The following is a 13625-nucleotide window of genomic DNA, read 5'->3' on the forward strand; positions in this document are numbered from 1 at the left end:
GGAAGTCCAGGTTACACATTCTAAGGAACACTTAATTGTATATAAAAAGAACAGAAATGTTTCAGTACTTTTTATCTATGCATTAGGCAATATTCAGAAGAATATAAAACATCTTCCTAAAATTTAAAAATAAGAGTTACAGTTCCTCAAGGGGAAAAAAGTGAAGAAAAAGCCAGATCAGAGACCAATAATTTTTTCTTTTAGAAAAGATTAGAGACCAATGATGATGATCTTTTCCTTTTTTTTTTTTTTTTTCTAAAAAAATGCAGAATGTCTCTCTGTACCTTTCAAATCAAAACCACATATTTAACATTAGTTATAAGGGAAAGGCTATTTGGTAATCTGTGTGTCAACTTTATTACACTTGTTTCACTTCTCTAAAGACTTCAGTGTCTCATCCCAGCATCATCAGCTCAGGCCTTTACCCTTCCAGAATGGAAAAATTCACACCCACACATTTTTCTGTGTGGGGCTTTTCCAGTGAGGCCTGTGATGTGCTCATAGTCTTGATATTTATATTTCTCCGGCTATTTCCATGAGAGAGTGGGTCAGTATATGGCTACATTGACGGGACCCTGTGGAAAATTGAATTCCTAGGCCCCTGGCTTGTCCTTATTGTGTAACAGGCATCATTATGGGAGTTGGCCTTATAACTTCTTTCTTGAAATGCTTGGGAAGAAAGCTACGGCAATCGTATGCTGTGGCAAACTTTCACTTTCTAACATGTCTGACACATCAGCGGACTTCTCTGGCTATAGTGGTGATAGAGTCAGTAGTAGACTGCTAACTACCACATGTGTCACACCCCCTACTTCCCCTTTGAAAATAAATTTTACTATTCAATAAGAAGCTCTTTTAGTTGCTTAGCATTGTTTGTGAGTCTGCCTCTTAGACTCAGGAATAGCCCAAGTCGCTAAAGCTGCCTCCCAGAGAGGTTGGTCAGTCAGTTGCCTAATCATCTGTCCATCAAAGCTAACTTTCAAGGACTCCACCTCCTGCAAGAATTTCTTCTTTCTGGACCTCTTTCACAGCTCTGTAAAACTTTAATTTGATCTGGAGCTTGATGCCTGTATTAATGCATCTCTTGTCGGTCTCTCTAAAGGCCTCTTGGTTTTTCAAGATACAGTTCTCTCCTTTTGAAGTTATTAGGACATATTGTTGGATCATCTCCATACCACCTAGAGAACATTTCACTAGGAGCTCTGTGTTTCCTGTGAAAATCCAGATTTCCTCAGGCATAGGTTGGTGCCCATTGTTTGTCTTTATTAGACCTGCGGTCCTCCTTAATGTGATACCGCTTCTGTAAATCTGTCTGTCGATCACAGTTAAGTCTCGTTTGTGTGTGCTCTTCTTCTGTGTGGTAAATTTTAATGATGTTCATAAGCTTTTGGAATGGAAGAATTATTTCCTTGGTACTTTTAATTTTGCAAAGTGTTTTCAAATTCATTATCTAATTGAGTCACATTTGCTGATACGAAATTTGATGTTTTTAGAGGTTAAGTGACTTACCCAAGATCACATTCTTAAATTAGTGGTGAAGTTAGAGCAAAAACCCAAGGCTTCCTCGTCTCTAATCTTATGTATTTTCTGTGTTAAATAGTGATACCAAATTATAGGCCCATTATGCTACATAGAAAAAGATGAATTGTGCCCATTTTCCATCTCACTCATTCTCAGTGATAGCTGATGAATCAAGTGAGGCATCATCCACCATCCACCTTCACTTAACCAACACCTTCTCTGAGCAGCTTTAGGATTTCTAAGAATTTAGAGCAGCTGAATTCATACAGTAGCTACAAAAGCTGGGTTTTGCTCATGTTTTTTAATCTCTTTCTGGGGTCTTTTAAAAGCACTGGAGCATTTGATGTTTCCTGACACTTCTCCCATATCTAAAGTAAGAAAATGATTGTATCCAATGTGGATTTAAGCTGCATTGTCCTTTTAGGAGTGCAGTGTTCTAAGGCTGACGTGGGGATATCACACAAGGCAATTGTCTGCATTTGTCAACCAGGAGACAGCTTACTACTTAAATGTGATGAGAATTGGGAGTATCTTCACAACCTTTGGAAATAATTTTTTGTGTAAATATATGATCCATATGACAAGTCACACAGCAGTTACTAGAGGTAGAACATGACAGTCTTCTGATGGTAATAGTAATAGATTTGTAAAGCACTTCAAGTTCATAAAGGACTTTCACATCCATTTATCTCATTTCACAGCAAAATAGTTAAGGAAAGAAATTTTCTGGCTGCATGTATTTCATGAAGACCTTTATTTTCTTTGTACATTAAGAATTAAACTTGCAACTTACAAATAAATATTAGCTTCCTCCTCTGTGGAGATAAATGCCTTCATTAAAATCATTGTAAAAATAAAGTTATTATTTACATTTAAGTTCTCTGTTAACTATTGGTTCTTTCCTCTTCTACAGAAGCTTTGGATGTATCATTGACAGTCCATTGTTCCATCATCCTAATGTTGAAAGATAAACTGAGGCATACTAAAAATTTTGAGAGTTTGAGCAAAAGTCAATTCAAATCAGGCAGCATCCAATCTAGCAGATAGAATAGAAGGGAACTCTGGGGAGCTGTACAAAATGAAAATAGCCAGAAGGGAATGGGAGCAAGGAAGTTACACTAGGCAAAAAAGTGGATTGGTTACTGCAAGGTTACTTTCCTTTAGGGGATTGCAGGGGTCTGTCAGGCAGATTACCTAATTTATGCTGATTAGGCAATTCTTGATTGGAATATCTGGGAGAGCCAAAACTGTAATTAAGTCTTGGTTTAGTGATGTGGGACTTAGCATAAACGATTCCATTTTGGGCCTGTTGTATTGTTTTTAACACTAACTAATATATTTTTTAAAGATTATAACCTGATTTTTTATTTAAAAATTGTAACATGATCTAATTACAAAATAATACGTATTCATTATAGAAAATTTGGAAAATAAAAGGAAACTGAAAAAAATTAAAAATCAACTGTAATCTTACCAGGTAGATATAACTATTGTTATCACATACTGGTCTTTATGTCCATCTGATCTTTTTTCTGTGGTATGGTTTTACATGCTTATTTCTCTTAATCGTGTGTTATAAATATCTCACATATTAAGTATTCCAAAACATTATTTTTATTCTGTTGTGTGACTATTTTATTATTGGAATTTACATTAATTACAAACATTCACAATTATGAATAGTACTGTAATTCACTAAACTCTTTTGCACATAAATATTTGTGCAAATTTCTGATTTTCCTTTTAGGATAAAATCCTAGAATGGGAATTACTGTGTCAAAGTGTATGAATATTTTAAGGCTTTTGATACTTATTCAGAAAGTTCTTAACAATTTAGCACTCCTTATCAGTGGTATAAGCCTATATTTCTGTACCAATTACATAGTTTCCATATTATCAAATAAGGGTGGATCAAGAGGGAGAAAGGAGCGGGAATGGTGAAATGTATGCCAGTTGGAGGTTTTACTAATACATTCAGTTTCATATTTGGAATTGGGAATCAGGTGGACCTGAGTGCCAGTCCTCTTTATCACTCACTGGCTGTGTGACCTTGAACAAATTTCTTATCCTCTCTGAGCCTGTTTTTTCATTTCTAAAATGACAATATGGACCTAAGTGGACTCTTGCGTGAATGACAAAATAGCATAAATGAAAGCACACAACACTAATCTGATAACTTTGAATGAATGAGTAGTCCCATGACCTGTTTCTGGTATGCTACACCCTCTCCCTTTTCTACTAAGATATTTCTTTAAATGATGGCATTTGCTTTGCACACTGTTTTGATATCATCCAGGTTTATCAATCTGCCTAATATGAAGGTTGAAAAAGAAAGAGGTGGAAATTTTTACCGTTCCAGCAATGCCCAGATTAAACTCAGGTAAAATCTAATTAACCAAATAATTTTTAATCATTCTATAGGGTTACTAGAGGTAAAGTATAATGTAGATATTATTCCATAATATGTCAGTCCCGTCTAAAGAGATCTCTGTCCATTGTAGAGGAGGAACATTTTTCCTTTATCCTTCTAGGTGCTCTGCTGAGACACCCCCGCACCCTGTAATAAAAGACAGATTAATAGGAGAAAAAATAAACAATTGTTAAGTACATACGTATGTACCTACAGGAGCCCTGTAGGAGGCTCCTACAGGAGATAAAGATCTGAGACGCAAAAGGCAGTCAGATGATTGAGGCTTAGATACCATCCTGAGCTAAGGAACTGGATAGGGGTCTGGGGCTTCAAAGAGGGTAAGGCGTTTCTTGGGAAAGTGAAAAGAGGAAATGTTTGGTAAGCAAAGGTTGCCCTGCCACGCAGATAAGTCTCTCAAGTTAGAAAGTTATCTTTGGGAATAAAGTGGGTTAAAAAAAATAAAATAAAAGCAGATAAACGAACAGTCAAAAAAAAAGTTATCTTTGGTAAGAGCTTTCTTCCTGGTACAGACCCCTCTCTAAAGTAAATTTCCTTTATAAATGTAGATCTCTCTTACAAAAGGGTAACTTCTACTCTGTTTTCAGAGATGCTCCTGTGTCTGTAGTTTCTCAAAATAATCAACTAAAAATAATTCTTACGGCCAAAAGGGCGTATTTTGGGGTGAAATATTCTGCTATCCTTCACCATCAAAATTGACCTATCCTGATCTGAGTTGAAAAACCACCTCATTCCTCTAAAACAACCAAAACTCTGAAAGTTAATTTTAAAAAGTCCTCTGATGTGCTGAATTATTAACAGTGTCTGCTTGGAGTGCTGTATTGAGAACAATTCTGTTCTCAGTGGAGAAGTGCACATGGATATTTAGTGTGCAGTGGGCTCTGGAATGTGGAGTCATGGCTTGTATGCCAAGTTTTTAACATTTCTGCTCTATGCTCATGCTTTCTTTAGGCCCAGTTCTAGCCAGCTTTTTTATTTGTTTTCAAGAGCAGGTTAGATTAGAAACAATTGTGGGAATCAGGCTGCCCACAGAATAAATGATTGCTGACAGTTTAAAAGGATGAGGCATAGGAGGTAACTATAAATACAGAAAACAAGTATTAAAAAGGAAGGAAATATGGGGACCAAAGAAAAGCACAGCCTTCTGAAACCTTAGTACGTTTAGTATCCAGTAACCCCCATGCACGCCGATAACCCTGTATGATAGCAGAATATAATGACTGATATTCACAGTGATGACCTGCCTCTTCAAAAAATGTCGAAATTATGTTTTGCCTTGTTAAAATCTGCTTTGTTTAGGAAGTCAGAGTATATGTAATATTTTTAGGAAAGATTTCCATTACAAATGTTTAAGATAGAAACAAATTTGATATTTTAGCAAAAGCAAATGAGAGCATGTCTTCACACGTCTGCAGATCAAATAAAAAAAAATTATTATAGAAGACAGTAATGCTAGAGAAGAGGAGGGAGTCAAACAAATCAACACTGTATCAGGCCTCACTCATGCAAATCATAGAGAATGGAAGGAGGAGCCAGCCTCTGTAAATAAGATGCATCTGTATCTTCTGTTACAGGGAACAAAAGGAAAGCTTTCACACCACCTCATGGTTACTTGGCTTTTTATACTGGTAGAGATTCTAGAAGTAGTTACTTACGTGGCTGATTTTAGAGTCAAGCTTGCCTCATATAATTTTTTATTTTTATTATTTTTTATTTTTTTAATTTATTTATTTTATTTATTATTTATTTATTTTTGGCTGCCTTGGGTCTTCGTCGCTGTGCACAGGCTTTCTCTAGTTGCAGCAAGCGGGGGCTACTCTTCATTGTGGTGCGCGGGCTTCTCATTGCGGTGGCTTCTCTTGTTGCAGAGCATGGGCTCTTGCCGCGCGGGCTTCAGTAGTTGTGGCTCGCAGGCTCTAGGTTGCAGGCTCAGTAGTTGTGGCGCACGGGCTTAGTTGCTCTGCGGCATCTTCCTAGACCAGGGATCGAACCCGGGTCCCCTGCATTGGCAGGCGGATCCTTATCCACTGTGCCACCAGGGAAGTCCCCATATAACTTTTTAAAATTTATAAATATGTAATTTATTCTTAATTCTCTTCTCTATCTTTGACAATATTAGGCAAATAATTCTTGGCTACTCACCAAATGATATTAGGATTCTGGTAGAGTTCATTTCACCTCTTAGGCCAAACGTTGTTTATAGATTAACCCACATAGACTTCTGTGTGTGTGTGTGTGTGTGTGTGTGTGTGTACTTGTATGTATGTATACATACAGACATATATCTGTATTTATTTCCTATTAAGAATTCTGGCAAACTTCATCCATGGGGTAAGAATGTATTATGGAACTTACAGGCACTGGCAAATCTCTGGGGTGTTTTAATCTGATTCATAAATTGTGAGGCATAATCATCACCAATAGACGAGGTTACTTTAACCTAGGAGGAAAATCTTGTAAGTTTGTTGACAATCATTATGTCAGCCCTTGCTCACAAATATGAGGAAGCTTCTAACTATACTGAAGGCACACAGTCATTGAGAATATTTGTATTAATAACACTTTTCCTCTGCAAATTAACCTGGAGAAATTGAGATTCCCCCCTCCTCTCTCTCACTTTTTATAGATTTCTCACATTGTGAGTCAGCAGTATAGGGCAGTTCTTACAAAACCATTGAGCTAATATTAAAATATGGAGTATACCAAAAACCTAGTTATTTATAGCATCCCTTCTTTCCTAAGGGGAGGGGGCAAACCCTTGGGGCAACCCATGGACCATCTGGAAGGCACCCTAGATGTGGGTATAAGGGGCATCCTTAAATTTTATTCTGAGTTTGGGTATGTTTGGGGGGAAGCAAAACCATAAAGAATTCTCAGCGGTGGATACTCGCTCAGGTAAGATGCAGGTACAGTTCCTAAAAGAAGGAGTAGCAGCAGGTTGGCTGCTTCATGGACCAGAGTAATGATGAAGTGTTTTGAATATAGCAGGTAGTAACATAATGCCTAAGAATTTTACTTCTTCCATAAGTGTAGAATCATTGACCTAGAATTACCTATAAACATGGTAAGAGGCAGCATAAAAGTACAAAGAATATTCTTGAGGTGAGGCAAAAGGTAACTTATGTTTTCTGTGTAGAATATACAGAAGAGAAAAGGTATTTTATTATACCTCACAGGTAGACTATGTAATCCAAGATAATACACCCTTTTAATCCAGCGTTCTCTCTGTGGTTGGCTATGCTGGCTGTGGTGGTTAAAATCCCAACTATTAGAACTACTTTTGTGTGGTTGAAATATCACTGAAAGTTCTTTTGACGTGCTCATGTACTACTTAGAAGAATAAATGTAATGAAATCCTAGTATCCCCTAGATTTCAAGATATTAATTCATTGTTCTCTACACTAGAGTACGTTTGGGGGGAAATGGAGCACTAAGAAATTTAATTTGATTGACTAGGCATTTAGGGATGATTTAAATTTGGATTGTATGATACTATTTCCTAGGGAATATAAATTCAAGTGCCACACCACAATGGTGAGGGTAGGACCACATGAGGGTCCCAGATGGCTAGGGCATCAGAGCCTGAAAAAAGGAAGAACAAGCAACATCCATCCCAGGTGTATCTCAGTCCATTCCTACAGGGGCAGCTATGAGACACTGAATTAACTTTGGAGCTTCCTAAATACCTTACTTTGTTCAGGCACAAAGGGATTTTAAAAAGTTATCCTGTTATTTCTGTTGTAGAGAATGCTAATTTTCTCCTAATATCTATTCTTCCTTCTTGCTTAGAATAAGAATCCTGAGTTTTAGCTGGTTACAGTACCACTGCCCAGTAAAGACCACATTCCCTAGTTTTCCTTTGCAATGAGGTGTGGCCATGCAGATATAATGGCAGCGCTCTAGCGACTCTTCTGGACCTAAAGACAGGGAACCACACTCTAGGGATGTTAGAGCTGAGAGCTAGGATACCAATATTTTCATGGAGCTACCAAATCAACTCTGATTGCCTAGTTGCTGAATTGTTTTATGTGAGAGAGAAATAAATGTATCTTGTTTAAGTCACTGTTGTTTTGGGTTTCTCATTATATGCCCCTAACAGCACTGTATGAGTACATTAGGCCTTGTTCTTATTAGACAATCCTATTGGGGGCTTTTTTTGACTGCAAAATATTTAAGGTACATTATCGAACATCATCATGGGCTATGAGAGTACAAAAATAGGTTGCTATCCCTAGCCTAAAGAATTTTATATTTTAGTAGAAAAACAGACATATATAGGGATGCTCCAATGTAATACAGTAAATGCAAGGGGACCGGTAGGTAGTTACTTGCCAAGTATAAAATTTATGCTAGCTTCTACTGGCATAAGAAGAGACATAGAGATCAATGGAGTAGAATTGAGAGTTCCAAAATATACTCTTGATTTTTAGTCAATTGATTTTTGACGAGGTTGCCAAGACAGTTCAGTGGAGGAAGAATAATAGTCTTTTCAACAGCTGGTGCTGGTACAACTGGATTTCTACATGTGAAAGAATGAAGTTGTACCCCAACTTCATACCATATACAGACATTAACTCAAAATGTATCATAAAACTAAATTTTAGAGCTCAAATTACAAGACTCATAGAATAAAACATAGGGGTAAATATTCTAGACTTTGAATTAAACAGTGGTTTCTTAGCTATGTCACTAAAAACAAAACCAACAAAAGAATATAATAAATTATACTTCATCGAAATTTAAAACTTCTGTGCTTCAAAGAACACCATAAAGAAAGTGAAAAGACGATCCACAGAATGGGAGAAAATATTTGCAAATCATATATTTATAAGTGATTTATATCCAGAATGTATAAAGAACTCTTGCAACTCAACAATAAAAGGACAAATAACCCAATTTAAAAGTGACCAAATGATTTGAAATTTCTTCAAAAAAGATGTATACATGGCCAAAAGAGCACATGAAAAGATACTGAATATCATTAATCATTAGGGAAAAGCAAACCAAAACCACAATGAGATGCCTCTTCATACCAATTAGTATAACTGAAATAAAAAAGACAATAATGTGTTTGCAAGGATGTGAAGAAATTGGAACCATGATGCATTGCTGGTGGGAATGTAAAATAATGGTCCAGCTGCTTTGGAAAACAGTTTGGCAGCTCCTCAAAATACTAGAGTACCATATGACCCAACAATTCCACTCCTCGGTATATGCTCAAGAAAAATGGAAATACGTCTACATAAAAACTTGTACACAAATGTTCATAGCAGCATTAATCAAAATAACCAAAAAGTGGAAGCAACCTAAATGCCGATCAGCTGACGAATGGATAAATAAAATGTGGTATACCCACACAGTGGAACATTATTTGGCAATAAATACTGAAGTACTGATACAGTCTACAACATAGATGAACCTTGAAAACATTATGCTTATTTCAAGCAACTGATCACAAAACGCCAAATATTGTATGATTTTATTTATATGAAATGTCCAGAAAAAGCAAATCCATCATGTCAGAAAGTAGATTAGTAGTTTCTAGAGGCTGGAATAAGGGAGAATGGGGAGTGATTGCTAAGGGGTTATGGAGTTTCTTTCGGGGGATGATGAAAATGTTCTAAAATTAGATAGTGGTGATGGTTGCACAACTTTGTGAATATACTGAAAACCACTGAAATGTACACTTATGGTATGTAAATTATAGTTCAAAGCTGTTAAAAATTGTTTGCTAGCTTCATAATTGTGGTTGAAACATATGCAGTATGCTTTTGGTTTGTTGCTAAACTGAAATAGTGTCTCCAAATGAAACTATATGTATCTCTAAGAATTACATATATAACCAATGTAATGTAAAACAACTATATGATTACAATTAAGAAAAATGAAATGGGTTAAAGTTTTAAATTGTCTTTATTGTTAAATGGTGAAAGATAACACATGGCATTCAATCACTACTCCTATTGCCAATTATCATAACCTAATTAAGTCCCAAATATTGTAGAAGTGGTAATGCTTTCTCTTTGAGTAGTAAATGAAAATGGCATCCTCCAACACATCAGTATATTTGAATGCTTGAAAAATATATTTTAGTATGAATAACTGTACCAACCAATGCTATAGAAATGTGGCAATAGTTCCAGAAAAGGTGATTCCATGGCTTTCCCTCTCACTAGCTAATGGGAGTTCCATACAGTATGAACTGCTCAAAACAACAACAAAAAACTATGCAATCATCTTTGTTTTCTTTCTCTTGTACTCCATATTCAATCTGTCAAAAAATCTTGTTGGTTCTTCCTCAGAATTCATCCTTGATCCACCACTGAAACCACAGCTATCTCAACCACTCAAGTCTAAGCCATTATTATCTTTCGTTTGAATATTTCAATAATTTTCCTAATTGATGCCTCTTCTTCCAGTTCTTGCCCCTTATACTGTAAGCCTCTTTTCACACAGGAGACAACATGATCTTTCTAAAATCTAAATCAAATTACATCATGCTGACCAGAACCTTCAAGAGGCTTCTCAGCTCACCGAAAGTAAAAGCCAAAGTTATTAATTGGCTTACAAGGCCCCCTCATCTGACCTCAATAATGTCATCTTCCACTCCTCTCTCTTACCTCCAGTCACACTGTTCTCCTTTCTATTCCCTGAACAAAACAGCCTGTGACAGCTTCAGGGCCGTTGTGTTTGCTGTTCCCTCTGCTTGAAATGCTCTCTACCCCAATATCCTCTTGACTTCCCTCATCTTCTTCAATTCTTTTCTCATATATCTTCCTCTCAGAGAGACCTTTTCTGTTCATGTTATTAATACTGATCTCCCAGGAACTAGCTATCTCCCTTCCCTGTTTTTTCCCCTTCTGCAGCTTATTATCACCTTCCAGTACACTGCATTATTTTCTTATTTATTCATTAAATATAGTCTGTGTCCTTCCACTATAATATAAACTCTGTGAAGGCAGGGATTTTTGTTTGGTTGTTTTGCCTATTACTACCCCTAGGGCCTGTAACAGTATCTGACACAGAGATGTCGCTCCATAAATATTTATAGTAAGCCATTCTGAGGAAGTAGGATTTTTCCTGAGTACATTGGAAAGATATTGATAGATTTTATGTTTCCATTTTATAAAGATTCCTCTAGTAGTATTATGGAGGAGAAATTGGAGGAGCTAAGCCAAAAAAAAATGACTTTTTTTTCTCATATCAAAATTTTGCAGAAACACTCTGTAGGGAGCCTGAACATAGCTTAGGAAGACAACATATCATTTCCTTGAGAAATGCCTTGATTAATTAAATAAAAATAAAATCTGAATTTTATTTGCCGATTTGTGAGCATGAGATACAGCGTCAGGTTTGTATGTAAATCTGCCATGTGCTATTTGTTACTGAGAGATTCAAAATGAAGCAGTGCTATCGTATAATGTGGAATCAGCAAGAGTGTTGAAAGTTTGGTAGGGAACGTTGGAGTGGGGGAGAAATGTGGATTACTGAAGTGCTGACACAACTATTTTGTCATGGGTAAGCAAGGAAATTATTCACTTTTTTTTCTCATGAAGGCCAAAAACACCCTTCAGTGGGTATTTTGTAGTATTCTGGATGGAAAGAGTTACTGCGTCTCTAAATGAGTGACTGAATTCTAAGGGAGCAGAAGAATCTGTCCTCTGAACAGTTTTGAGAGAGTCATATAAAAGCAAAGATCCTCCTTTGTTCATTTACGCTATGTATAGTCAAGTGTGTGTTCCATGTTTTTCTTTTGATATTTATCTATAATCTGAAATGATGAAAAGTTGGGCTTTCCATGGAACGCTTCCATCCTGATGCTACTCTTTATGGTGAAAACGACATGCTTTTATGGTTTTCTCTTTGTGATTATGCCATATATTTGGAGAGAAAAATGTGATGTGTATTTATACTGGGGTAGATAAAGTTTTTATTTCACAATTACCATAACCATTTCGTATGACATACAGTCTATTCCCTAACTTTGTACTTTCTATTAATCTACCTCTTGCTAATTTTCTGGCCAAAAAGAACTAAAAGAGCTGTTGTCTTAAATCAGAGAGCTGAGTGAGAGACTCTCGTTTCTGCCCTGCTGAGCAGATAATAGTCAAAGGAAAACTTCTCAAATAGTCATTTCAGTTGTGAGCTTTCTCCTTTTATTTATTTTTTCATACCTGTTCTTTCTTGAATTCATGAAGTTTACAATTTAAATAATACTGAAAATATTTTTATTGATAATTTCCTAAAACACTAATTCCAGAGTGGATTGATAAGACTGGATTCATGGATAAAGGGGAATAATGTTTATTAATCGAAGGTTGTATTAACATTGCCAAGAGACCTGTTTTCAAATTGCTCAATTTACATAGACTAAAGTTTGTGCTTTCAGTGACACACAAGAATGATAGCTTCAGAGAGAAATCTCATTTACTACTTTCCCACTTCTTTGTAATAGTGTGTTTCCAGGTTGAAATGCTGTCTCCATTTCATCAAAACAGAGGCAAACCAATTTTTTATAATCTACTTTCACCCATGAATGTCTGCAGTCTTTGTAGCATTTTGGCAAGAAATTCTAAAATCTTTTACATTCCTTCAAATATCCATCTCCTAACCATTCTACTGGATTTCAGTGTTGTTTGGCCATATATACTGGGCTTAAAATTTCTGGCCAAGTTGTAAATAAGTCAGTAACTACACAGAGTAGGTAAGACATTAAGTTTACTAAATTAAGTTAGTGGAAATTGGTTAAACTCCCACTTTCTCAAAATTTACTTTATTATTCAATCTAAATTATCCAACATGATATTTCCTCTATTTCTCCAGATAGATAGCAGGAGAGCCTGGGGTCGGGGGGCAATTGACATTAGTGAGCTTGGGAGTAAACCCAATTCCCCCTACTCAAGTTGTTCATCCTCAGAAAGATTCACTTTCTAAGAAAAAAGCGACTCTCCCCAATCTTAAGTCAGTATGAGATCTAAGATGGAAAAACAAAGATGAAACCACAAACCCATGTCATATAAGAGAGATTTAGATATTCCATGAGTTAACATTGATAGAAATAGCCATCATATTTTAATTCTGTCTGCAAAAACCTTCCATAACTAGGGACATTGTTTCATGAGCAAACGCTTTATTAAATTGGAAAATTTATTTTACATTTTATAGTTGACCATGTTAAAGAGATAGTTCAACCATATCTGAACCCAATTTTGAAGAATACAAATGCTGTCAGGAATTACTAACTTATTTTTTTACAACTTTATTGGGGCATAATTGATATGCAGAAAAACCACACATATTTAGTGTGTACAGTGTGATGAGTTTGGATATAGGAATACCCATGAAAGCATCACCACAATCAAGGTAATAAACATATATGTTATACCCCCCTTTTTGCTGTAATAACACTTAACACGTGATCTACCCTGTTAACAAATTTTTAAGCACACAGTGTATTATTGTTAACAGTATGCACTGTGTTGCACGGCAGATCTCTAGAGCTTACCCATCCTGCACAAATTAAACTTTATACTCATTGAACAACTTCCCATTTCCCCCTCCCTCCAGCCCCTGACAGCCACCATTCTACTCTGTTCCTATGAGTTTAACTATTTTAGATGCCTCATAGAAGTGGAGTAGTACAGTATTTATCCCTCTGTAACTGGGTTATTTCACT

This window comes from Balaenoptera borealis, assembly GCF_965194805.1.
Source record: "Balaenoptera borealis genome assembly, chromosome: 4".
NCBI lineage: Eukaryota > Metazoa > Chordata > Mammalia > Artiodactyla > Balaenopteridae > Balaenoptera > Balaenoptera borealis.